We start from the raw sequence: 24717 nt of genomic DNA on the forward strand, positions 1-24717 counted from the left end.
TGCCTCTAAGCAGGAATGGAACCTGCCCCCACCTATATCTCCCCATCCTTCACCCCACCTCCATCATTTGCCATGAAACCCCCACCCCATCCTCCTCTTCCTCCCCTCCCCGCCCCTCCCCCTCCCACCCCGACTCTCCCACTCTCATTATCTTCATCTGCACCCCTGCCCCTGTCGGGTGGCATGGATTCCTAGAAGCCAGTAGGGCTCTTGGACCCCAGTCGAAGTGCTCATTTCTCAAATGAGAAGACAGACCCAGGGAGTCTGTCCCAGGGACGTTTATCATCCATCTCCTCCTTTAGGACCTCGCTCAGCCGGCTCTTTCGTGTCCTTTCAGCAAAGACTGATGGCTGCTCCGTGCCAGGCCTCGTTCTAGGCCCTGGGGATACAGACAACGCCCCACCCTCAAGAAGCTCAGAGGTGACTTCTTCCAGGAGACAGCCCCGCCTCCCTGAGGCTGGACGAGGTGTCCCCTCATGGACAGGTTTACTTGTCTGCCTCCCCACTAGGTCAAGCTCATCCTGGCAGCAGGGACCACGTCTGGTTCAGCTCTGTATCCTAGGTGCCTGGGTCAGACAGAGCCTGGCACACTTAGGTGTCCAATACATCTGAACCAAATAGTCATGACTAATGCTTGTGTGGCACTCACCATGGGCCAGACACTACGTGCTAAGGCGCTATCATTATTCTCATTTTAGAGAAGGAAACTGAGTCCCAGAGAGGCCAAGCAATTCATCCGAGGACCCGCTAGCCAGCGATTCAAGGCCAGGCTATCTGGCTCTGGCGCCCACGCTAGTCTCACCTCACAGAGAAGGAGGAAGGAGTGGAACTGGCAGTATTGATGCCAAGCCTTCGGGTCACCTGTTCACATGCGTCAGGGCCAGAAATTCTTCCTTCTACCTGCCATGAGCCTCTGCACCTGCAGACGCCACCCTGTGCTTTGTTTTGCGACCTCTGAGGATGCAGAGCCTGCAGACAGCTCCTGACCTGTGTGAGCTCACCTTGCTGAGCACAGGCACCGTGCAGGGACTGGGCGGGGCCCAGCGGCCCTCGCTCCCCTGCCCGGGAGACCTGTTATCCCACATCCTACCCATGCCACCCCCTCCAGAAAGCCTGCCTGTGCCTGCAGCACTAGCCAGGGCAGGGAAGGGTCTGAGCCACCCTGGGCACCCCCCAGTGGGGCACAACCTGGTCCTCTCTAATGGCCTAGGGGTGGCCCATAGTACGTGCTAAGTAAATGTCGGTTGTTGTTTGGTTGGTTGGTCGATGAGTGCACAGGCAGAACTGAAGTCTAGTTCCAGCCCTGCTACGATGCGATACAGCCCTTGGGCAAGGCGCCCCTCTCTGAGCCTCAGGCTTTCCACATATGTTGGGAGTTGGACTAGGTCGTCTCCGGCTGTCTTTCCTCTGTACAATTCTAGGTTCAACTGTAAACATCAGTGCCCTTATAGGTCAGTGTCCACCAGAATCTCCTTCCATGATCCTGGGTGAGGTTTATCTGCTGAAGCAGGTAATCAAATGTGGAGAGTCTGCAAATGGCCTACAAGGATGCATCATCTTCAGGGAGGGAATGGGCAACCTCTGGGTGGGTCTTTCTGTGGAATCCGGGAGGTGGGAACAAGGACCAGAGGTAACACTGTTCCCCAGCTGCGGGGACCCTACATCTGTTCTTGTAATCCATGCTCACGGCCTCCTTGAAGTGAGTGTTCCCATGCCCACTCTACAGATGAGGAAACTGAGGCTCCTCTTCAAGGTCACATGGCATATGAGTATCTGAGAGGAGCAGAGCAAGTCTGCCTGGCTGGCTCCAAAGTTCAGCTCTACCCAGGGCACAGAGCTGTGCCTGCCAACCACCCTGGCCTTTATCCACCTGGGCCACGTCCTGTCCCTGCACTGTGTGCACCACATCCAGGTGTGCATGCGGTGGGTAGGGAGGGCACACCGGGGCTCCTGTGTGTGCGCTGTTCTGCAGAGCCACAGCCGTGTGTGTGTGTGTGTGTGTGTGTGTGTGTGTGTGTGAGAGAGAGAGAGAGAGAGAGAGAGAGAGAGAGAGCACACAAGTGAGCTGGAGGAAGACTGGAAACCCAATTTGGGGGGGGATAGTTGAAAGAACAGAGGGAAGGAGTTAATATGCAATGAAACGACGATGACAATAATAACAATAATAATAACAAGGATAACACAAACCTTGGCTTTTTTTCCCCAAGCCCAATGTGAGCTAGAGCAGGGCTGAGGGGATTAATCTCTTAAAAAATAAGTGCCGCGTGAGGAGACAGGCAGTGATTAAGGTTTTAACTGATCAGTCTGCATCTGACAGTGAACCAGCTATTATCTTAACGGAATCAAACGAACATTCAAAGCCGAGCTCAGCCCCAAACATGAAAGGAGATGTCATCTGCTGGCAGCTGGGAAGCCGCAGGGGGAGCCGAGGGGGAGAGGGATGGAGAGAGAGGGGAAGAGGGAGCGAGGGAAGGAAAGAAGAATGTCACAGGGCGGGAGAAGGGGGATGAAGAAAAAGTGGCTGGAGAGATTGTACAACGCCTGGTGTGCTGCCCCACTTCCTGGTCCCCACCGCTGGGCGCTGCGGGCCAGGGTCTCGAAGCCAGATGTGTCTGATGGTGCTGCTCCCCTGCTGGGGAACCTCCACTTCCGGAAGGGTGAAGATGCGGCCTGAGGCCAGGACTCGGCCCCCTCTTTCTCCCATAGTCTGGTGTCTCAAAAGCTTAGTAAATTTTTCTTAAATAAATGAAACAAAAAGGACAAGGGGAAAGAAAAAAGACAAAGAGAGAGAGAAAATACCTTTAGTAGGCACCTAGGTTCATTTTCTCACTTAATTCTTCCAACAGCCCGGCAATAGACATTATCAGGATCTCTGTTGTGCAAGGAAACAGAGGTCAGAGAGGTGAAGCCACGTGGGGCTGATGCCACAGCTTGAAAGAGATAGAGGCAGGGTTTGAACCCAGGCCTCTTTGGCTCCAATTGCTCTGCTTTCTCACCAGAAAGGAGAATAGAAGAACTGAGACAACACCAGGACACAATGGCAAACCCAAGAGGAGATTCCCATTGCTGCACTGTATGTCTCTGCATGAAGCAAAAGGCTGCCCCTTCTCATCCCACTCTCCCAGAGCAAGGGTGGCGGCCGGGGCGGTTCCAGATGGGCCCCGGCCGCCACCTGGAGCACTGTTTATATTCATACAGTGTTTGTTAGAGGAATGGCAGAGGGAAGGCAAGTTTGGGCTGAGGCAAGGTGGACCTACCCGGTCGGCTGCCCCTCCCCAGTCCTAGAAAGGCCTTTGCCAAGGAAGGGAGCCTCAGGCTCCCTGCCATCAGGACCCCCACCCCGCCACTGACAGCTTGAAGGGGGGCATCCAGGGCCTGTGGCTGGCATGAGGGCCAAGCTTGGGGGAGAGAGAGATGGGAAAAACAATGGGACAGGGAATATGTAGCGAGCGAGGAAAAAGGAAAATATCAGAAATATTAGCATATGCAGGGGCCCTGTCCATGGGACAATTTGCTAATGTGGAAGTAATTCTCTAACCTCATTTCCCTTCTTCTCTTATTGACCTACTCACTTGAGGAGGCATCTGTTTCTCAAAGAAAATAGACATATGGTCCTCCCTCTTCCCACTTTGTCACACACACAGTGTCTCTCTCTCACACACACACAAACAACAAATACACTCTCTCACACACACAAACAACAGACACACACCCTGACACCCGCAGGATCTCTCTCTCACATACACACTATTACACACACACACTCACACGGAGAGCCGTGCAGGGTTCCCGCTCAGTCGGTCACTCTGGGCGCGCAGGACCGGTTTGGGCCACAGCCCCACCCCCAGAACTGCTCCTTTCAGTACAGGTGCACTTGGTGAGAGCAGGCGGGGCCCAGTCCCTTCTCTGGGGGTGGCTGCACCCTGTGCTTCCCTGTCCCTGGATCCGCCTTCGAGCCTGGCCTGGAGGGGAGAAAGCCAGAGCAGGAGCCAGCGGCCAGGCAGTGGGCAGAGTGGCAGGAGGCCGGTCCCACAGACCTGCCGTGACTGTGACGCCCGCCCTCTCCGGCAGCCAGTCCCGGCCCTTTCCCTTGGCCTCCACCCAGGCTCAGGACGGGCCCATTTCAGGCCTCAGCTGCAACAGTGCTCTCCTAAGCCATCCCTCTGTCTTTAACCCCTGCACACCCCTGCCGCTGCCGGGGGCCTCTTTCAAAGACCCAGCCCAGATGGCATCTGTCCCTTGTCAGAAACCTTTAAGGGTCAGGTCCAAACTACTCTCATTGGGCTCGAGGGCTCCCGCAGCCAGCACTCCTCTCTGCCTCTGCGCGTGTGGAGTTGCTCTCTCCGGCCTGTCCCTGAGCGGGGCGTGCACCCACACCTTCCTGCTTTACGCAGGCAGGCACTGCTTCCGCGCATCTCGGGACCTCTGTCCTTCCTCTCCACCTAGCCAGAGTCACATCTCTTTTGGCATGATGAGGTTAACTCAACTCAATGAGCACTCAGTCACGTGTCAAAGACTGTGGCTCTTTGTAGGAAGCAAGTCATTTTCTCTTCACTTGAGCTTTATGAGATAGAGGCATGTTTCAGAAAAGATACTGAGGCAAAGAGAGGCTAAGCATCTTGCAAGGTCACAAAGGCACATCCGTGAAGTGGCAGAGCAAAGGTCTGAAAGCAGAGAGCTTGGCTCCAAGGCCGTGCGGAGCCGTCAGGCCGCCCTGCCCCTCAGAGGGCACGGCCTCCTCTGAAGCCTTCATGGGCCACCCCGCCCCCGTGTCCAATCTCTTTGTCCTCCAACTTCCTCAAGTGTGTTATCTGTACCTCTCAGGGGCTCCTTAATTACACAATGCCTTGAATTAGTACTTTGATCTCTGCATGTGTTAATTTTATCTCGTGAACTAGATTATTTATTATCAGGAGTATAAGCTGTTTTTGCCACTACTCTTGTACCCCGCCCCCACCAGTTACCTAGCACAGTGCTAGCCATATGGGTTAGACATAAAAACAGTACCAGTTAACATGTAGTGAGTGCCTACTATGTGCCAGGCACTGTTCTAAGTACTTTCCATGGACTGAAATATTCGTTCTTCACAGAGGAGAACACAGGTGGAAAACTAGAAAGGTTAGGTCATGTCCTTGCTCAAGGTCACACAGACTGTGGTGGGTTCAAGATGACTGCAAATTCTGGCGTTTACCTGCCTTCCCCTTGAATTTAACCAACGGGATGCAGCAGAAGTGAGGCCTAAGTCTTAAGAAGGCCTGGAGGCTCCATGCTTGCACCTCTGGGAGCTCTGAGCTATTTGTTGTGTGAGGAGTCTGGTTACAGCTGGAGAGACCGTGAGGAGAGAAGAAGCCTTGAGGGTTTATGGAGCCAAGAGGCCCAGCCATTCCAGGCCCTGGACCAGTCCTCCAGGCGACTGCAGGCCCAGCCCCCAACGACTGCAACTGCGGGACCAGCAGAAGAACCTCCAAGCTGAGCCCACACACTAGGACAGATCATGCAATGGTTGCTTTAAGCCACTATGTTTGGGGGTGGTTTATTACACAGCAGAAGGTAGGTTCTGTTATCCCCATTTTTCAAAGAAAGAAATTGATGAAGGGCCATAAGGATTGCATGCTTTACTTGTCCAAGGTCATGTAGCTTTGTAAGTGGAGCGTGGCAGCCGAGGTTAGGGCCCAGGTCTGTGCGATTCAGCACTTGGGGAGAGTGAGTTGCTGGAATGGTAAACACTCAGCGACTGAAAGCAACAGGTTCGCTCAAACTGGGTTTCTGGACACAGCCCTCAACCAACTGTACTCTGGGAATACAAAGCAGAGGCTCACAGGGAGCGGGGAGAAGGCAAGACTCTGGACACCACCCCCAACCCCCCCCTCCACACACACCCACTCATTGATCTGCTCGTTGATCTGATTTCTCTATACAACTTCCACTGAAGCTTTTCTTTGAAAAATACATTCTGGTTCAAATACTGCTGGACCAGATAATGTCCAAGGCCCCTTCTAGCCCCGACATTCCAGGGTTCCATGAATGAAGGATGGAAATGAATGGCTAGGAGGACAATCACACTGCGGTGGTTCTGTCTCTGGATGACTGATGTGGAGGCACACAGAGAGGGAATGAATCCACGAAGCACACGGTGACCGGGGACGCAGGGGAATTCTGGAACTTGGCAAGAGAGAGGCAGAGAGGGGGGTGTTAGAGACCTCTGCAGGGATGAGAAGGGCAAACCTGGATGAGGCTGGGGCTGGGGAGGCAGCCTGGTGCCTGGGGAGACGGCGTGGCATCAAGGGGAAGCCCATGACCTCTGGCGTGGGTTTGAATTCCAGCTGTGCTCTTTACCAGGTATTGACCTTTGATCTTTGATGCTGTTTTTACTTATTTATTTATTTATTTATTTATTTATTTATTTATTTTTAGAGGGTGGGAGGAAGAAAGAGAGGGAGAGGAAGATCAATGTTCAAGATTGGATTGGTTGCCTCGTGCACACCCACAACTGAGGACCTGGCCTGCAACCCAGGCATGTGCCCTCGCTGGGAATCGAACCAGCAACCGAGAACTGCAGGCCGATGCTCAATCCACACTGAGCCACACCAGCCAGGGATGACACGGTTTTTAGCTGTTCTAAGCCTCAACTTTCTCACCCATATAATAGAAATTATGTAGTACCCATCTCGTAGGGATGATGAGATAATGCTGGTGAAGAGTCAACAAGGGCTCGGCACTTAGGGAGCACTCGAGACATGGTAGCTGAGGCTTGTTTTGGGGAGCCCCAGAGTGATGTAGGTTGGCTGAAGCCCCAGCAGCGTAGTTAACCCAAGGAAGTCCCGAAAAGCGACCCCAGGTAGAGGTACACATGGAATGTGTGTTTGGTGACGGGAAGTGGGAGAAGAAAGCAGAAGCTGAGGCTGGTGGGGATTGGGGTGTCATGTAGAGACAGCAGGGACATATGGTGGGTACTCAGATACCTCCAGGCCCTTCAGGAGCAGAACAGAGCAGTAGGCTACCGAGGAGATAGTGTTAGGACAAGGACAGGGCTGCCGCATTAACGGAGATGTATGTGAGCTCGTACAGCGGAGCGAGCCACTTGAACAGGCTGGGGATAAAGCTGGAAGGCTCAGATGCCATCCTACCCGAAGAGAAACCATAAGAGAGTCATCCCTCTGACTCGTGAGGGTCTCTGGTGGAAGGCAAACAGAATCTAGTAAGGATCTGCCACCTTACGGAAAGTGAGGCCCAGCCCCCAAGTGAAATGGACAAGTCAGGGAGAGCATTCCTTAGTGGCCAAAAGCACTGATTCTGGAGCCAGGCAGAGAGGTTTCGAATCCCGATTCTTCCATGAACATTGCATGGCCTTGGGCAAGTTATTTAACTTCCCTGCACTAAGTGCCGTGGCAGTAGTCCTGGTTCCTGAGCTCATGGTACTTGCAGTCTAGCTGGACATACAGATGCTCAGGAAACGTTGGCCTAGGGAAGGGGTGGTGGGGGAGGTATTCAGGGAGAGGAGAGCCTGGAGACAGAAATGCAAATGGCCTGAGGAGGTGGGGGGGCTCATAGGGTCGTGCTTAAGGCTGGAGGGGGCCCTGGGGAACCAAGCACCTGGAATGGAGATGGAGCTTGAAGCTCAGCAGCTACATCCATGCCCTCCAGGCTGAAGCAAGGGTAGGGGGCACAAAGATGAGTCAGGGAGTCTCCCAGGTATCCTCGCCGATAGCCCCTGCCAGCTGCCCCAGCCTCCTTGGGTCCCCAGGGTCAGGCCATTACAGGGTGAGATTTATCATGGGCAGGTGTGCTCCAAGACGGTATATTATCCAGGATTATGAACTGTAACAGGATAATCTCTCTAATGTAATTCAAGCTCTCGACATGGCTTATGGCTCCTTAATGTACCTCAGACTGAAGAATTACAAGAACATTCTCCCCCAAGGTCCCCACGTGCCCTCCCTCCCTTCTCTGTCAACCCCTAAATGATTTAGGCAATTGCCTGAAGCCAGAGCTTGGCATTTCGTCATAATTCAGTGCAGTTCAGTAAACATGATGGGCAAGGAGTTTTCCCTGCCTGCCCTTTGCCCACGAGGGCCTCTCTTTCCTGTACCACCCAAGCCCACCCCCACCAGGAGAAACTGGATGCAGGACAATCCAGGAAACTCAGGACGCCGGGATCCATCCCAAGGTGCTATCCGGGCTTCCCCGTTTGGGGTCTCCAGTCATCCAACCCGATACTCGCCTGGACGTCACACCCTCCAGAGCCACAGAATGAGGCAGGAGCCAAGGATCTCGGGAATACTCTGGTCCTGTGAATCAGCCTGAAAACGCAGGCCCCTCAGGGGAACAGTCAGATCTTCTGCAAGCCACACCACTGAGTGTTTTACCAAGTTTTCCTTTCTATAGTTTTGCTCCTTTAGAAAAAAATAACAACCTTCCCCAGAGAGCTGTGGCCTTACAACTGGAAATCACTCATCGAACCCAACCCCTTTCACTGTGTCGTGATGATCTTGTAACTCAGATGGGTCTTTCCTAGTAATAGATTAGGTTTATTGAGTACTTACTATACGCCAAGCATTTTCTTAAGTACTTTACATGATTCATTCATTTAATGCTTCCAACAATCTTTGAGTGGGTGCTATTATTCCCCATTTTACTGATAAGAAAACTGAGGTTCAGAGAGGCAAAGTCGAGGCCATCAATCTATTAAGTGGGGAAGCTGGGATGTGAACTCAGGCAGCCTGGCCTCAAGCCTGGGTTCCCGCCCCTGCCCCACACTGTGCAGGGTCATACAGCACTCCAGCGCAGCAGCAGCGTGCTCCACGCCTGGCCCCAAGGTTTCCTCCATTTACTGAGTGCCCTGCTGAAACAGCAGCGGGCCAGGGCAACAGGGTTGCTAGACAACATCAGTACATTTGGACAGTGGCCCTCGAGCCCACTTTTGCTTTCCAGTCCCTGGGGTGAGCAGAAATCCAGGCCTCCCCTCAGCCCGCCAGTGGGGAGGCTATTTGCAAGGCCCTCACCTCAGTGCAGGCAAACAGCCCCTCTTCCTCGGCTGAATTCTTTGTGCCGTCCCCCACCTCGCCCCTTACTTTAAACACAGAGCCTAAGGCCTCCAGGCTGCCAAGATCCAAGGAAGGGAGATCAGGAAGGGTGCCTCCTAAAATCGGCTCCATAAAAACAAAACAGTCTCACGGGCACACAATGGCATCTCTCAGTGCCTTCCGCATACACTGCACTGGTCCTTCTCCAATGTTCTTCTTGACCTTGGCAAGTTGTTTGGTCCCTTGGTGACTCATTGTTCTCATCCCTAAAGGGGGCTAATAATAACAACAAGGACGAAATTAGAAAATGCAGGTTACAAAAAACTTTGGATAAAGCACTCCATACTTGCAGCTGCAACATACACACATACATGCACACCCCTCTGGTTCAGCTAGTCATTTAATTGTGGATTTTTGGTGTGTCCCCATCCTCCTCCCAGCATCCATACCCCAGTAAAGAGAGAAAATCCCAGTGCGTTGTCTACCTCTAATCTCTGGGTCCAGAACAGATTAACTATGAGGTTATTCCAGTCACTCTGGATGAAGAGTCTTTGGCATTCGGGAATCTTTGCCCAGGGAGAGGCTGCTGCACAGTCGGAGGCCCTCAGGGGGATGCTGCCCGTTGTAAAGGGAGAGGGCAGCCTATACTGTGTGTTCACTGAGCTGTATAAATGCAAGTGATACTTGGTATAATGGAGTGCGCACCAGCATAGGAGCGTATGGACATCTGGGACATGGTCCTGCCTCTAACTTCCTTCATGGGACCTCCGTTTCCTCATCTGTAAAATGGGGTGTGGGAGGAGGTCCTAGGTATCTTCCCATCTAACACTCTGTCTTAGGATTTACTTTCTTCACAAGTTTGCCCTGCTCCTTTCCCAGGTCTTCAGACTCTTCCTCTTCCAGGCCCCTTCCTGCTCCCTTTTTGTGGTCAACCCCACCCCAACCCTTCTTGCTCAGAGACTTGTTATTCCAGGACATGCCACAAGGGGGAGCCTTCATTTGGACGTCTGGGGTCAGGAAGAAAGCTAAAACAAGTATAAGGCTAGGCAGGGAGTTGGCCAGTCCCCAGGGACCCCAAAGTCTGGATTAAAATAGAATATTGGGGGGGCCTAGGCTGGGGGCTCTAAACTACAAAGATCACACTGTAAGCTTGAAGGACTGAGACCTTGCTCTATGTTATTTCTCATTTCTCTGCCCTACACTTTTAAGTGCCTATTCTGAGATTATCTCATTTGTCCTTCAATCTACTCCATGAGTCATGCAGGGTAGGTGGAATCTATCAACTCCACAGTTAGGAGAGCCGAGGCTCAGAGAAGTGTCAGGCTCACCTCAGGTCACACAGTCAGCCAGGACCACAGCTGTTAACGGCCGGAGTCTCCTGACCAGTGGCCCAGGTCTCACTCTGCATGTCCTTGCCTCCCCCGGGGCCTGTCCCAGGCTGGGCACAGGAGGGAGCTTCAGGGATGCTTCTCGAATGAATGAGGGGGCCTTCTGGAGGGGTAAGCCTTCTCTGCCTTGCACTGGTGGCACAGACACAGAGCTAGTTGATACCTCGGTCCAGCTGTCTGCCCCTCATTCTCACCTTCCAGAATCACCATTTTTATCTCTTACCATATCAGCTCCGTGATTGGGAAGTTCTGGCACCACACTCGTGCCCTCGCCAAGAGCCCTACCCTCCTTTCTTTATCTTTTGAGTCTTGCTCAGGTATGTCACCTCCTCCAGGAGACCTCCTTTGACATCCCCTCCCATGGGGGGCTGGGGGGAAGTTGGGATCATTCCTCTGTCTGCTCTCAAATAAGTTGCCTGGTTATAACACATTAATCATTGTTTTAAATTTATTAGATACTAATCTGAGCTTCTTCAGAGTGGGAGCTGAGTCTCATTTATCTTGGACTCCCAGTGCCTATCAAAACCTCTGGCCAGCCTGCAGAGATCCATCTCGGCTTCTCCCCTCTGCAGCTCTGGAGTCACTCTGCCTCTGCCCTGGGGACCTTTGTGTAAAGAAACTTTAAGCATATGCACCCCGAGCAAATGAATGATTGATTAGCAATCCCCTCCCCTCTTACCTCTCCTGATCCCTCAAGTATCAGGAAAGATGACAATTCCATATTTCTGGAGAGCCTTCAGAACCCTCCTCAGCCTGTTTCCCACCCCTCTAAGCCACCAGCTCTCCACACCTCATGGAGGTGTTTTATACAACTGGTATCCCCCCAGCTTGGCTTCTCCAGGGAGCCAAAGGCCTTCTGGTCAGGGGAGAGGGTGGTCCATGGGAGTGCAAGGAAGGGTCATCTCCTTCAGTGGAGGAGGACCAGCTTCTCGGAGCAAGCCTAGCCTAGGTCCCCCTCCCACAAAACCTGGCCTCCACTTCCCAGCCCCCTCCCCACCCCACCGCTGAGTAGTAGAAGGCCTGGGACCTGTTGTTTAGCAGGTAATGTTTGGGAGGAGCCATGGGACTCTCAAAGTTGAGGGGGACTTTCATTGGGTCCAACTCATTTGTACAGGTGAAGAAAGTAGGGTCCCGGAAGTGAAGTGGCCTGTTCATTCCTTCATTTACTCATTTATTCAACAAATATTTACCGAGTACCTATTTACTGGGAAGTCCTGTTCTAAGACTAAGGCTTTTTTTTTTTTTTAACCTCCGCCTTCATAGCATCTACAATCTAGTGGGAGGAGATGGGTAAACAAATCAGCAGGTGAACATGCAGCATCTCAGATGGTGATAAATGCTACTAGAAAAGTAAAGCAGGGGACCACAGAGGAGGAGCCTGTGGGTATTCAGGGGTGGGGGTGTTAGAGAAGGCCTTAGCAAAGTGAGAGAAGGAAGCAGTGTAAGAATCTGGGGAAAGGCTACTCCAGGCAAAGAGAACAATAGCAAGAGCAAAGGCCCTGAGGCAGAGGTGTGCTGTTGGGCCTGTGGAGCAGGGAGGAGGCCAGTGTGGTTGGCAGGGAGAGGAATGGGAAAGAAGGGTTAAGAGGTGATCAGACCACCCAGGGTCTTGTAAGGACCTTTTTTCCTCTGAGTGAGATGCACAGCCATTAGAAGATTTTGCGGGGCATGATCTGACTTTTGTTTAAAAAGATAACCCTGTCCACGCTGTTGAGAACAGATTAAGAGGACAGGGATGCAGAGGGCGAAGTTAGGAAGTGTCAAACAATATTCCAAGCAAGAAAGGATGGTGGCTTGGAACAGTGGGGGAAGTTGGGGTGGGGGGGGGCGATAGCAGATTCTGGACATATTTCGAAGGTAAACAAGATTTGCTTAGACATTTGGATGAAAGATAACAGAAAAAGAGAAACGTGGAAAATAATTTCAAGACCTTCCTCCTGAGCAACTGGAAAGATGAAGTTGTCCCTTTCTGAAACGGCGAAGACTGGAAAGGATCAGGTCTGGGGGACAAGATCAGAATTTCAAAGTCGGACATGTTGAGTTTGAGATGCCTGCTGGAGGGTCAGGTGGAGATAGGAAACGAGATTTACAGGTCCGCGGGTCAGGGGAGAGATTATGATAGCGCTACGAGAACAAAAACAAAATCTCCATCTCCCGACTCCCAGTAGTGCTCTTTCCACAGGACTGAGAGAGCTGTCCCGTGCGTTGGAGAAGCTAAATACCTGTGCTCGAAACCTAGGGCGCAAGGAGAGGAAATACGGTAACCCCGCGCGCACGCCCCCAGCCCCAGCCAGCTCCGCGCCGGGACGGGAGGTCCGGGAGAGGGGCCGCGCCTGCCCGGGGCCGGCTATCTCGGAGAGCTCGGGCGAGGCCTGAGCGAGCCAGGGCTCTGCACGCATCAGGGGCGGAGCAGGGGCTGCTGGCTCCGGGGCGGATCTTCTCTGAGGTCTGGGTTTCTTCTCTCGGCAACCGTCTTGACTCGTTTCCTTGGGCCACCGTCAGATATTTATTTAACCTCGCAGTTCAGCCTCCCAGGGGCCGGCAGGGAGGGATGGAGGCAGGGCGGAGGAAGGCTGGTGGAGATGGGGAGCGAAAGGGGAAACCCTTTCTTCCCTCTGCACAGGCCGTGGCTGTCTCGCCCACTCGTGGAGTTCCACCCGGTCCCCCAGACCTTGGGGATCAGCCAGCCCCTTGGATTCCAAGAGAATCCCAAAATCACGTTGGTCCACTCCCATCAGTTTAGGAACAAGGAAACCAGGGGGAAATAACTTGTCCAAGGTCCTAAAGTGAGTCAAAGTGGTGCCACGCTGCCAGTCTCTGGGGTCCCCCGTTCCTAGTCCATCAAATGAGCACCCGAGGCCCAGCGGTGTCAGGGGAGTCGACAGACCTGATTTCTGTCTGGTATAAGCCCCAGCATTTACCAGCTTCATGACTTAGGGCTAAACACTTCACCTCTCTGAGCCTCCGTTTCTTGGTCTGTAAAAAAGGAGTCTTCACTCTTACCCCTTCCCTTGTTGAGGGGCAAATAATTTTTTTAAAAACCCCAGCTGCCAGTTGCCCGGCCCCAGTGACCCTGACACTGTCCTGGGCGCCGGCACAGGGCCTATTATTCTCCCAGCTCCGCGCACCCGCCGCGGTCTAGCCAGTGAGGGCGAGGGTTAGAGGGAGGGGCTAGCAGGCCAGAACCCAGCTCTCAGGTCAGAAAGTTGCCCCCACACCCCAAGTCACGGCCCCCGCCACCGGCTCAGGGGGTCAGTGCTGGGGACACTGGGGAGGGAAAACAGGGAAGCAGGGGGAGCGGAAGTCCCCGCTAGGAGGCCCCACTTCCCCTCCCCCAGGCCGGCCCCGGGGCAGGTGAAGAGGGGACCGGGCTCCGCTCCAGGTGGCGGGGCAGCGACGGGGGTGGGGAGAGGCAACAATAGCACTTTTATTTGGGACTGTTTGGTTCTGAGCGGGTGGGCGGAGGAGGAGTAGGCCGACGGGGCTATGGGGGAGGGGGGTGGTCAGCGGCATCTGGCTGCACACCTGCTCCTGCTTAACCCTGTGCGCGCTGGCGCCGGGCCCTGGGCGCCGGGCTCTGGGCGCCGGGCTCTGGGCTAGGGAGGCGGACGCAGCGCCGAAGACCAGACCCAGGCAGGGCAGTGGGCGGCTACCGAGATGGCCAGCCCCTCGGATCCCTGGCCAGGCCTGGCGGCCTCGGACGCGCAGGAATGAGGATCCTTGGAGGGACGGTGGGGATGTCCCTGTACCCTTAGCTGTGCCCCTCGACCTGCTTTGGCCTCTTGGGCTCAGCCTGCGGCCCCGAAGTCGGCCTCCAGAGCGCCAGCGCGTCTCGGGCGGGAGAGGGAAGGCGAGGGGTGGCTCCAGGGCCTCGGCGCGGATTCCCCGCCGCCCTCGGGCCGTTCCGGGAAGCCGGCCTTCCGGAGGCGGCGCGGCGGCCACGGCCAAGCCAAGGGCGCGGGGCGCGGGCCAGGCCCAGCGGGCGGCCGCCGAGCGGGGGAGCTAGCGCTGGGCGCGCCCTCTCGCGCTAAACGCTTCCAGGCGCGGCGCTTCAGGTGAGCCGGGCGTCCGGCGTACCCAACCCCCGGCCGGGCCTCGCGGACGCTCCCTGCGGGCCGGGCGCCCCGGCCGTCGAGCCCCGCGCTGCACCTGCCCGTGCCGGGACCCCTGCCCACCCGCCCGCTGTACCCCCACGGCTCCTCCCGGGCCGGGGCTGGCGCGCTCTCCCGCCGCACAATCGGAGCTTGTTTGTGGGCGGAGGAGCCGTGCCGGGTGCGGCGGCCCCGCGCCAGCCCACTGATCCCGTAAAATATTATTTGTGTTTAAAAATTCCAGTAATTGGCTATGCAGCCGCTTTTTCCGAGCCCGGTGCCAAACGCAGTAAAATCGCAGTCCGGCTGGGTTTATTTTCATCATGCAAATTCCCATTTCTGTAAATAGGGTTAAAGCCTCTGGAAGAGGCCAGGCTGGAATAAGAGAAGAAAAGCAGAGGGATGTGTTCTCCGAGTCCGGGAACTGGTCAAAGTGGGTCTCCATTCCTGAGATGCCCTGGGTAGTTGAGGAGGGTTATTCTGCCCCAATAATCTGCCCCAATCGCTTTGCCTTAATGACCAGGACTTCACTGGGTTTTACCCTGGTTTTCTTAACTGTCCCTTCCCTTTTCTCATCTTAATAACTTACATCATCAAATCACGGGGTTGTAATTCTTTTCCCTTTATTTTTTTAAATCACAGAAGCAAACTGAGGCCCAAAGAGGGGAAGGGGCTTGCTCAAGGTCACAAGGCCAGTTTGTGCCAGAGCCCAGGCTAGCAGGCAGCTCCCCTGCAGGGCTTGAAAGAGGAGGAGGCCGGTGAAGGTGCCCCGTGCAGCGAGCGCTGAGAGCTAGAGACCTGTTTCTGGGCCACTCACTGTGGGCACAATAACCAGGGAGGCTTCCTCCCTCTCCAAACACACACACTTCCTGTCCCCAGGAACTGGGAGCTGCCTGGAGAGAAGGAGGAGGAGGGAGACTGCCAGGGCCTTGGAAACCTTGAGTAATGGACAAGGGAGCCTCTGCCCTGCTCCACCCAGTGTTGGCTGCTGTCTGCAGCAGGGAGCAAAACCACACAAGTGGGAGGAACGGATTTGTTAGACAGATGCAGAAAGGGAGCCCAGATTCTGAAGCTGAAGGAGAGTTGGTGCCCAGAAAAGAGCAAGTCATAGCATATTATTTATAACATAATATTGTACTATATATATCATTGTCACATTTTATTGAGCACTTACTGTGTGCCAAGCATAACCTCACGTGTCTCATTTAATCCCACAACAAGCCTGGGAGATGGGTACTAATATTATACCCACTTTCCAGATGAAGATACTGAGGCCTCAGAAGACTGTCACTTGCCCGAGTTTACCAAGAAGTAAAGCCCTTTCTATGGGAACTTTTGTGCATGGAAGTCCTCAAGGTTTCCTTCTTTTCTTCACCAACTCCATGTTTTCATACCAGTCTAGCTTCTTCCTGCCTTTCTTCATTTCCCCCTGCAAGGCTTACCCCTGTAGGTTACCTTCTTCAGTGGGACACTGGATGTTCCTCCTTCCCATTCTCAATCTTCCCCTCCCCTTCTTCAAACTGTACCCCACCCCGCCCCCAGGCTGAGGACTGTCTGCACAGGTACACCCCATGTGATGCTGCACTTAAACCACTAACTCAGGCTGGTCAAAAAGGCAAGCAGATTATAAAGCCTTTTGCATAAAAACAACAACAAACTCCCTTCCCTAGAAAAGTGATTGTGTGCTTAGTAGTGCCTCTTCCATGTAGAAACCACCTCCCCCCCGCCCCCCCACCACCACCAAAAACAGGAGTCCAGGCTGTTGTTCAAAAGAAGGAAGACATTCCTAGTGGTTCGAGATTATTTTACAGCAGAGTGGGCAGCTGTGAGGCACTGAGCTTCTTGTCACTACAAATGTCTCAGCACAGACTGGAGGTCCCCTGTGGGGACCAAAGAAATGTGGTGCCAAACAAATTCCTGGATCCCCTTTGGCTTACTTGCTCTGAAATCAATTCTAACCCTAGGATTCCAGCTACTTTACTGTACAAACACAAGTCCTACTTGTGATCAAATTGAATTCAGAGTTAGTGTGTAAGTTTCCTGTCAATCTCTGCTATCTATCGAGGTGGCTGATATCAAGGGGAGAGGGAGAAGGCTGTGCCTGGGGCCGATGGCAGGATGCCCTCCTGAGGGAGGAGAGATGCATTGTGGGGGAGGTGTTGAGAAAGGGGAGAGAAAACAGAAGAAGTGCCCGGGGGATTCTGTGGACACCGGCAGCATGGGAATGGAGAAGTACAAGAAAAAGCGAGTACCCAAGGGCCGAGCGGGGGTCTCTAAAGGTCTCACCTCTTCCTTGGAGCTCATCTCAACCCTCGGGATTTCCTCTCTTGAGCCTTGCTTTCTGCTTATGTAGGGTCTTGAGTATATTATGTTCAGGTGAGGGGCCCTCCTCCTCCCAGCATTGAGGGGCCTGGACATGGGCTTTGGGGCCCAGAGGTGTGTGAAGGATGTCTCTCCCTGCCCATGCCTCTGCCCAACTCTGGGTCCTAATACCCTCCTTCCCAGAACCCATCATAAAATTAAGAAGTAGGGTGACTGCCTCATCCATTAGGGAAGGAAAGAGCTCCCCAAATGAGCTGAGGGCTCTGTCTATGAGGCCATCTGTGGCACAGGACATGGGGGAGATTGGGGTGCAGGACTTCCAGAGATCCCACCCAGGCCCAACTTGGTAAAGTCATGGTGGTTTCTTGGGGAATAAGACACCTGAGTATGTCACAGTGGGATTTGGAGGCATGGCTGGTACTTTTGAGCGCATTTCTTTTTGGGCCCTGAAGGACTGAGACAGGAGTGTCTTTTCCATCACAGTCCCCGCTCCCCTGTCCTACCCCAGGGACGGAAGGATGGAGTGGGGTGGGTTCCATGGCATTTCATCCATTTGGCAAGTGAATTTGAAGATCCCTCTCAGGGACAGGCATGATCCAGGCCACAAGTCCCAATCTATAAGGAAATGCCAGTTAGAAAGAAAGATCATTCATTCATATATATATATATATATATGGAAAAACCACTATGGTGCAAGAAGGATTTCAATACATATGGTCAACTATGAGAGAGGATCGAGGCGCTAAGGGGACCTAAGCAAGGAACGCTTCAGGGTAAAGGATAGCCCAGCCTTCGAGCAGGTTTTGCAGGACGGGTAGACGTTTTACCAGGCTGAAAGGGGACTGGCAAAGTATTCTGGGTGATGAAACAGCGTTCAGACAGCCTGGAATAAGCAAGCCTAAAGCAGGAAACTGGGATGAGGGGGTTAGCTGGGAGGTATGGGAAGAGATAGGGGCCTCCTAACTCCTCCCTCAACCACAGGATTTGCTTTCAATCCTGGAGGGTCCTCCCACCACATTCTCTCATATTTTATTTTATTTTTTTTTAAGACGGATGAGTTCTGTCTCCAAACTGTGTCTGAGATCCCACCAGTAGAGCACATGTGTAACTAAAAGGAGGAGGAAGAGACGCGGTGTGTGTGGCAGGACATCACCCCTGCCTTCTGCCTGTTTGCTGTTGTCTCTCCATCTCCAACTCCTGCGAGGATGTCCCGTCTCCTCTCTGTTTGGTCTCTCGGCCTCCGTACCTCTCAGGGTCCCTCTGCTGCTGCCTTCTGGGGCCCATCTCTTCCCCAGTGCCCCTTCCTTCTGTCTCCCTCGCCACCCTGATCTGACCATGTTTCCCCCTTGCTCAAGAGCAAAGCTGTCCCCTGAGTGCCCAGGCCGGTGTCAGTGTGAGGGCAGACAGCCTGGCCCCGGCCCTCTGGAGAGCAGGCCCTGTGACCAGAGGGTGTGTTTTTCTCCTTAACCCCCACCTCCCTGGGCCCTGCCTCTCTGGTACCTCTCTCTACCTCTCTGGGTACAGCCTGAGGACACAGGCGATGCTCCGTCCCCTGCCTATTCCAGCTTCCCTCTGCCCCTCAAACTCTTCCTCCTTGTCGTCCAAGGGGGAGCCTACTTACTCTATAGAGGACCAGCCCCCCTAGAGCCTCAGTCAGCTTCCCACATGATGACCCTCAAGATGGGACTGGCACCCAAGGTCAGACCACAGGCCTCCCTTGAGCCCCCGACACAGCCCGGGCCCTTTGACAACTGACCCAGTACCAATTTGGTCTCCAATTATTATCAAAGCCCCGACCAAGAGCTCCCCCTCAGAGGTCAACGTTCACTCTCTGCAAAGAGGGTCTCCCACCCCTCAGGTGCACACGACAACTGCTCACCCCACCTTTCTTCAAATACATATTTGTGTTGGATTAGCAGTAGTCTGCCTCTCTCTTCTGTCCCCAAAGGGAGAGGAAAGACACAACTCCAGGCACTTTCAGGAGTATTATTTCATTTTATCTTCACAATAGCTCTGAAAGGTTGAAAATACATCAGATTTCATAGATGAGAAAACTTGAGGTTCAGAGGGGTTGTGGCTTGTCATAGTGGCAAAGCAAAGATTGAATCCCAGATCTGAATCTGGGCTGCACAATGATATCCTGGAGGCAGATCAATGAGAGTACGACGAACTAGAGTCAGGGAACTCGCAAGACCTTGAACTTTAGCTTTGGGAGCCCATTTTAACCTGCCAGGTTTCCTTTGAAGACATAGGGCCAGCTGCCCTCACGGTCCCACCCTGAAACCTCATTTTCCTCATATGTTGCTTAGGCCATGACAAGCAAACATTACCCCCAGCCCTTTCCAATTCTCCTGCCCAAAATGCTCTCAAATACTATGATGCAAAAAAGGTCTTTTCTCCCTTAATTACCTCCTTCAAAACCCAGTCCATAACCAATTGCAGTATGTGGACCTAATTTGAATCCTGATTTACATAAACTGAAAGAAAGATGTGTTTGTGACACAATTGAAAAGTTGAGCCTGGCTAATATGGCTCAGATGGATGGGCGCTGGCCTGCACACTGAAGGGTCATGGGTTCAATTCCTGATCAGGGCACATGCCTGCGTTGCAGTTGGGGCCCCCAGTCAGGGCCCGGCAGGATGCATGCAACCAATGGATGTTTCTTTCCCTCTCTTTTTTCCCTCCCTTCCCCTCCCTCTGGAATCAATTTTTTAAAAAAGTTGAACACTGACTGGATGGATATTTGTCAGATATATTGCAGACTTAATTTTTTAAATAACACTTCTTTTTGGGGGCAGTTTTAGATTTATAGCAAAATTGAGAGTTTTACAGAGCCTCCCTTACACCCAGCCCTACTCTCCTCCCCACACACCCAGTTTCCTCTATTATTAACATCTTACATTTCCATTGTACATTTGTTACAATTAATGAGCCAATACTGATACATTATTAGGAACTAAAACTTATTGCTTATTCACATTTCCTTAGTCATCACTTAATATCCTTTTTCGGTGTCAGAACCCCATCCAGAACACCGCATTGCATTTAGTTGTCTGTCCCCTTAGGCTCCCCTTGGCTGTGGCAGTTTCTTACACTTCCCTTATTTTCAATAACCTTGACAATTTTGAGAACTGGCCAGGTATTCTGTGGCATGTCCCTCTATTGGAATTTGACATTTTTTCTCATGATTAGGCGGGAGTTCTGGGTTTGGGAGAGGATGATCACAGAGGTAAAGTGCCATGTTTATCACGTCACATAAAGGGTACACACTATCAACGTGATTTATCGCTGTTGAGGCTGACCTTGATCACCAGGTTGAGGCGGTGTTTGCCAGGTTCTCCACTGTAAAGTTACTCTTTCACCCCCTTTACATACTGTGCTCTTCAAAAGAAAGACACCATGGCAGCCCACACTTGAGGGAGGGGGGTTACGCTGCCCCCTCCTTAAGGGCGGAACGTCGGAGTAAATTGCTTGAAATTCTTCTGCATGGGAGAGTTCTCTCTTCTCCCCCATTTATTTATTTAGTCAATTATTTATTTCAGCATGGACTTGGGGATATTTATTTTATCCTTTGGGTAATAATCCAATACTACTATATTTATTTTGGTGCTCAAATTGTTCCAACTTTGGCCACTGGGAACCATTTCAGTTGGCTCCTGTGTCCCTTTGACTCGCCCCCATCAGTGAGGGGTTTTCAGTTTTGCTTTTGTTTTGCTTTGTTTAAGCACTTCCATACTTGCTGGCACTAGACATACTCCAAGTCCAACTTGTATGTTTCTTAACCCCAGTCCCAGGATCGGCCGTTCCTCCAAGGAGCCCTGGTTTTTACTGGGGGACGGTGCTGAAACCCTAGCTGGGGGGCCAGGTGTGCTTGTCACCACTGGGGTTAAAGGCTTCATTTTAGCTTTTTACATGATGATGGTGTCGAAGTTATTTTTAAAAGAGTCCTTATCTTTTTTAGAGACATATGAAATATTTACAGCTGAAATATGTCTGCGATTTGCTTCAAAATAATATGGGGAGAAATGAGACAAGATTGGCCATGAGTTACTCACTGTAGAGGCTGGGGGACGGGATGCATAGGGGCTCTTTATCCTCTTCTGTTTGCTTTAGTACACAGGGTGGGGCCAAAGTCGGTTTACAGTTGTCTGTATGGAAAATAATACAACAATTCATAAATAATAATACAAGAATAAACTCTGTATTTCACGTACTCGCAGCTATAAACCTATTTTTTGCCCCACCCTGTATGTTTGAAACACTTGGAGTAAAAATGCAAAGATAAGACAAGAGTCAGTCCCAGTCGCCTCCTTTAGCAGCTGTTCTCAATTCCTCTCACGTGGCCAGTATCTGCTCCTCATCCCGCTGGGCCTCCTCATCCGCCCTGCGCCCCGACACTGCCCTGCAGGGCTCGTGGACCCCTGTTCACAGCCACTGCCTCCTTAGAGTGGTGCCCACTGCAGCAACCCCGACCTGGGGGTGCTCAGCACCAGAGAGGGAAAAGCTGCCCCCCAGCAGCCGTGCCCAAGAACTCCAGCATGGCCGGCACCGTGCGGGACATTTCCACAGGTGCAGCCTCCCCGTTCAGCCCTGAGAAGTGGGCGTTAGTCTTACCCTGGGTTTACAGATGAGGAAACTGAGCCTAAGAGAGCTGTAGAACATCCCTGACCGTGTGGCTTCCAGTAGGCAGAGCCAGCCTTCTGAACCCACTCTAGGAAGAGGAGATCTCAGGTGCTAAGTGGTCTCCATTTGCCCTCTCCAACCTTCCCCCCTTCCTCTGCACCTAGAGGCTGAACAGCCTCATTCAGCTCCCTGACCTCTGGCTTCCGTCGTCATGTTGGCCAAGGGAGGAGGCACAGCAGAAGGTTGGAGGATGGAAGAGAGTAGCGGGGGTTGGGTCCCAGCGTTTTCCCTGCTATGCAGGTTTGGCAGTGGCTGTGCTCCCCACGGAAGGCCCAATCCGTGGAGTAGCCTCGCCTACAGCTCCAGCACTCAGTGACTTAGGGAACCACCTCCCTTCCCTGTCAGGCCCAGCTGCTATCGGCTTCCCACTCAGCACCTGGCATCTGCATATGCCTTGTTCATCTTCTGCATTAGTGCCCCTGGGATGGGTCCCCACTGATACAAATGGTTCCCCTGAAGAAGGCTCCAGTCTAAGCTGGTGGTCAGGAAAAGACACCATACTGGCCCCTGTGTGGAGACAAGACCCTGAAGGGTCCAGAGCCAAGGTCTACAGGCAGAGGGAACTTTGGTTTAGGGCTGAGATCTTTTAATTAAATAAATGTGCTGGGGGGTTTGTCTTCTCCTGTCTATGTTGCTTCTGCTGGGATCCCTTCTGTCACTGAACCTCTGGCTTTTATTTCCCTTTGTCCCTCTTTCTGCCCTATTCCCAACCTCCATCTACTTGAGCGTCTCTCTCATCCTTTGTCATTTTTACCTGTGGGTATCAGTCCTTTTCCTGCTGTCTTTCCATGCTTCCCTTCCTCTGATAGCCCCATCTGTCTGTACGTCCCGCCCTCCACACCTGTCTCTTCCTCTCCGTCTTCATTTCTGTCTGCTCCACCTCTATCTACCACTGCCTTTACCTTTTTCTCTCTCTTTCTAGCTGTCTGCTCTATTTTGTCCTGTCTCTTTCTGCCCCTCTGGCCAGCTCTCTCTCTCTCTCTCTCTCTCCCCGCCCCCTTGGGCTTTCCTCTGCCCAGAAGTTTTTTCATGGCCTGAACAGAAGGTACTGTATCGGGCACAGTCCCAGAAGGAAACCAGATTCACTCCCCAGTTGGTGCGAATGAAGAGATGTAAAGAAGGAATCTTTCCAGAGTTAAGGGAAGGAACCAGAAAGGTTGAAGCCCAGAGATTAGCAACATAAATGCTGTTACCACCCTAGGTCTGAGGGGTCAGGGCAGCAAAACTGCTGGATGAGTCCATGAAGGCTGCAGTCAGGGGTGGGGGGCTGCCCTGCAGAAGCTACTGTCTTGGAGAGAGGTAACCGTACCAGAGCACTGGGGCTGAATCTCTCTTCTCCCACCCCCAAGCCCCTGCTGGCTGCTCCCATTGGGCAAACCCAGCAGGAAGCTGGAGGCTCAGCCTCCTGGCACAGAGCAGAGCAGAGAAAGGTAGAGAGCGAATTGGGGGAGGGGGGGGCATGAGGCAAAAACAGGATAACCAGCATATAGGGTGCCCTCCTCAGAGTCCTGGCTGAGCAAGCCCTTTGGTCATTAACCTCCAGGGCAGGTTTCTAATTCCCTCCTAAGCCCTCCAAAGCCAGTGTCTGAGGAGCTGAGTTTAGAGGTCTCAGCCCTGCTCTTTCATGCCAAGACCATACATTTCTCAAAGCTCAAGGGAAAGCATGAGGTGATCACCTGTTCCCTCTGCTCCCAGGCAGTCCGTGTTTCACTACCATATCTACCAAGTTAGAATTAGGTCTTTGCAAGTGTCAGAAGATCCAAGATAACAAAGTTTATTTCAAAGTCTGTCGGACATAAAAATCCCATATATAAGAGGCTCAGAGTCCGGTGGGTGGGTTCACAAAGTCATTAGAGATCCAAGTTCCTTCTATTCTATTGCTCTGTCTTCCTCAGTACATAACTTCCACTTCGTGATCCAACAGGGCTGTTCAGGTTCCATCCATCACACCTTTATGGACACATAAAACAATTGCAAAAGAATTGCAGCAAAAAGAAACCTCAAAGAAGTATTCCTCTCCCATTTCAAATTTTCTGGAAGCCCCTCATACTTTCTTTGACATATCATAGGCCAGAGCCATGTCTCACAGCCATGCCGAGATGCAGAGGAGACTGGGAAATAGTCTTTATTCTGCGTGAGAACATGTGCAACAAAAGAATCGATAATTTCATTACTAAGGAAGAGAATGAGAATAGATATTAGAATAAACTGCAAGCAGCTTCTGCCACAACTGGGATGGTTTGTGCTGCAGAATCCAGAGGGGCTGAGAAACCAGGGGGAGAGGGTTCATGTAGCAAAATGTAAGGAAAAGAAAAAACACAACTCAACCTCTCATTCTTTACTTTCCCCCTTCACACAGGCTGTCTTCCCAACAGCTGCATGTACAGCGAGCGTCCCTTCCTGCTGCCCCACTTGCGGCCACGCATTCAGCCCTCACTGACACACTCTGCCAAAACCATCGACATGCGGCCAAGACCCACCGTCATTTCTCTGTCCTTAACTTCCTCCAATTCTCAGCAGCATTGACATGATGGAGGCATCTTCCCCTTGAAACCTCCGCTTCTGAACCTCCCATCACCCCTCTCCTCGCCCTTGTGCCTCCCAGGCTGGGCCTCCTCTCCCTTGCCCTTGCTGGCCTCTCTCTAACTCTAAAAAGTAGGGCTCCCCCTGCCCAGGCCAGACCCCTTTTCCCTTCTATGTATACAACTCTTCCCAGGTGGTCTCACCCAGGACCATGGATTCACAGGCTCTATTTCTTAAGCCCCTAAAATTTTCAACTCCAGTCCTAACTTTCCCTCCCAACTCATTTCTCCAGCTTCTTGCCTCCCATCCTCACAGACACCTCAGACGCAACAGAACCAAAACAGAGATCCAGTGTTCCTCCCCTCACCCCCTCCCTCAGGCTTTCCTGCTGCTCAGGAGATGCTGCCCACATCCGCCAAAACACTGAAGCCCAACGCTTAGGCGTCCCCTTTGATTTCCCCTCCTCCTCACCCTCAGCCCTCCTCTCCGACCCATCAGCCAGTCCCACTTGGTCACATCCATCCTTCCTCTCTGCTCTCACTGCCACCGCCGAGGCCCGTCCGGCTCCCCGCCCGCTGACCTCTGCTCCGCCTCCACGGGACCCTGCTCTCACCCTTTTCCTCGCCCATCGCTTCTTCTCAGAGTAGCAGGGACAGTCTTGGAGCATTCATCCAATGGCATCCTCCT

This window comes from Pteronotus mesoamericanus, unplaced genomic scaffold, assembly GCF_021234165.1.
Source record: "Pteronotus mesoamericanus isolate MK-2021 breed Mesoamerican mustached bat unplaced genomic scaffold, CSHL_Meso_final contig_20, whole genome shotgun sequence".
In the NCBI taxonomy this organism is placed as follows: domain Eukaryota; kingdom Metazoa; phylum Chordata; class Mammalia; order Chiroptera; family Mormoopidae; genus Pteronotus; species Pteronotus mesoamericanus.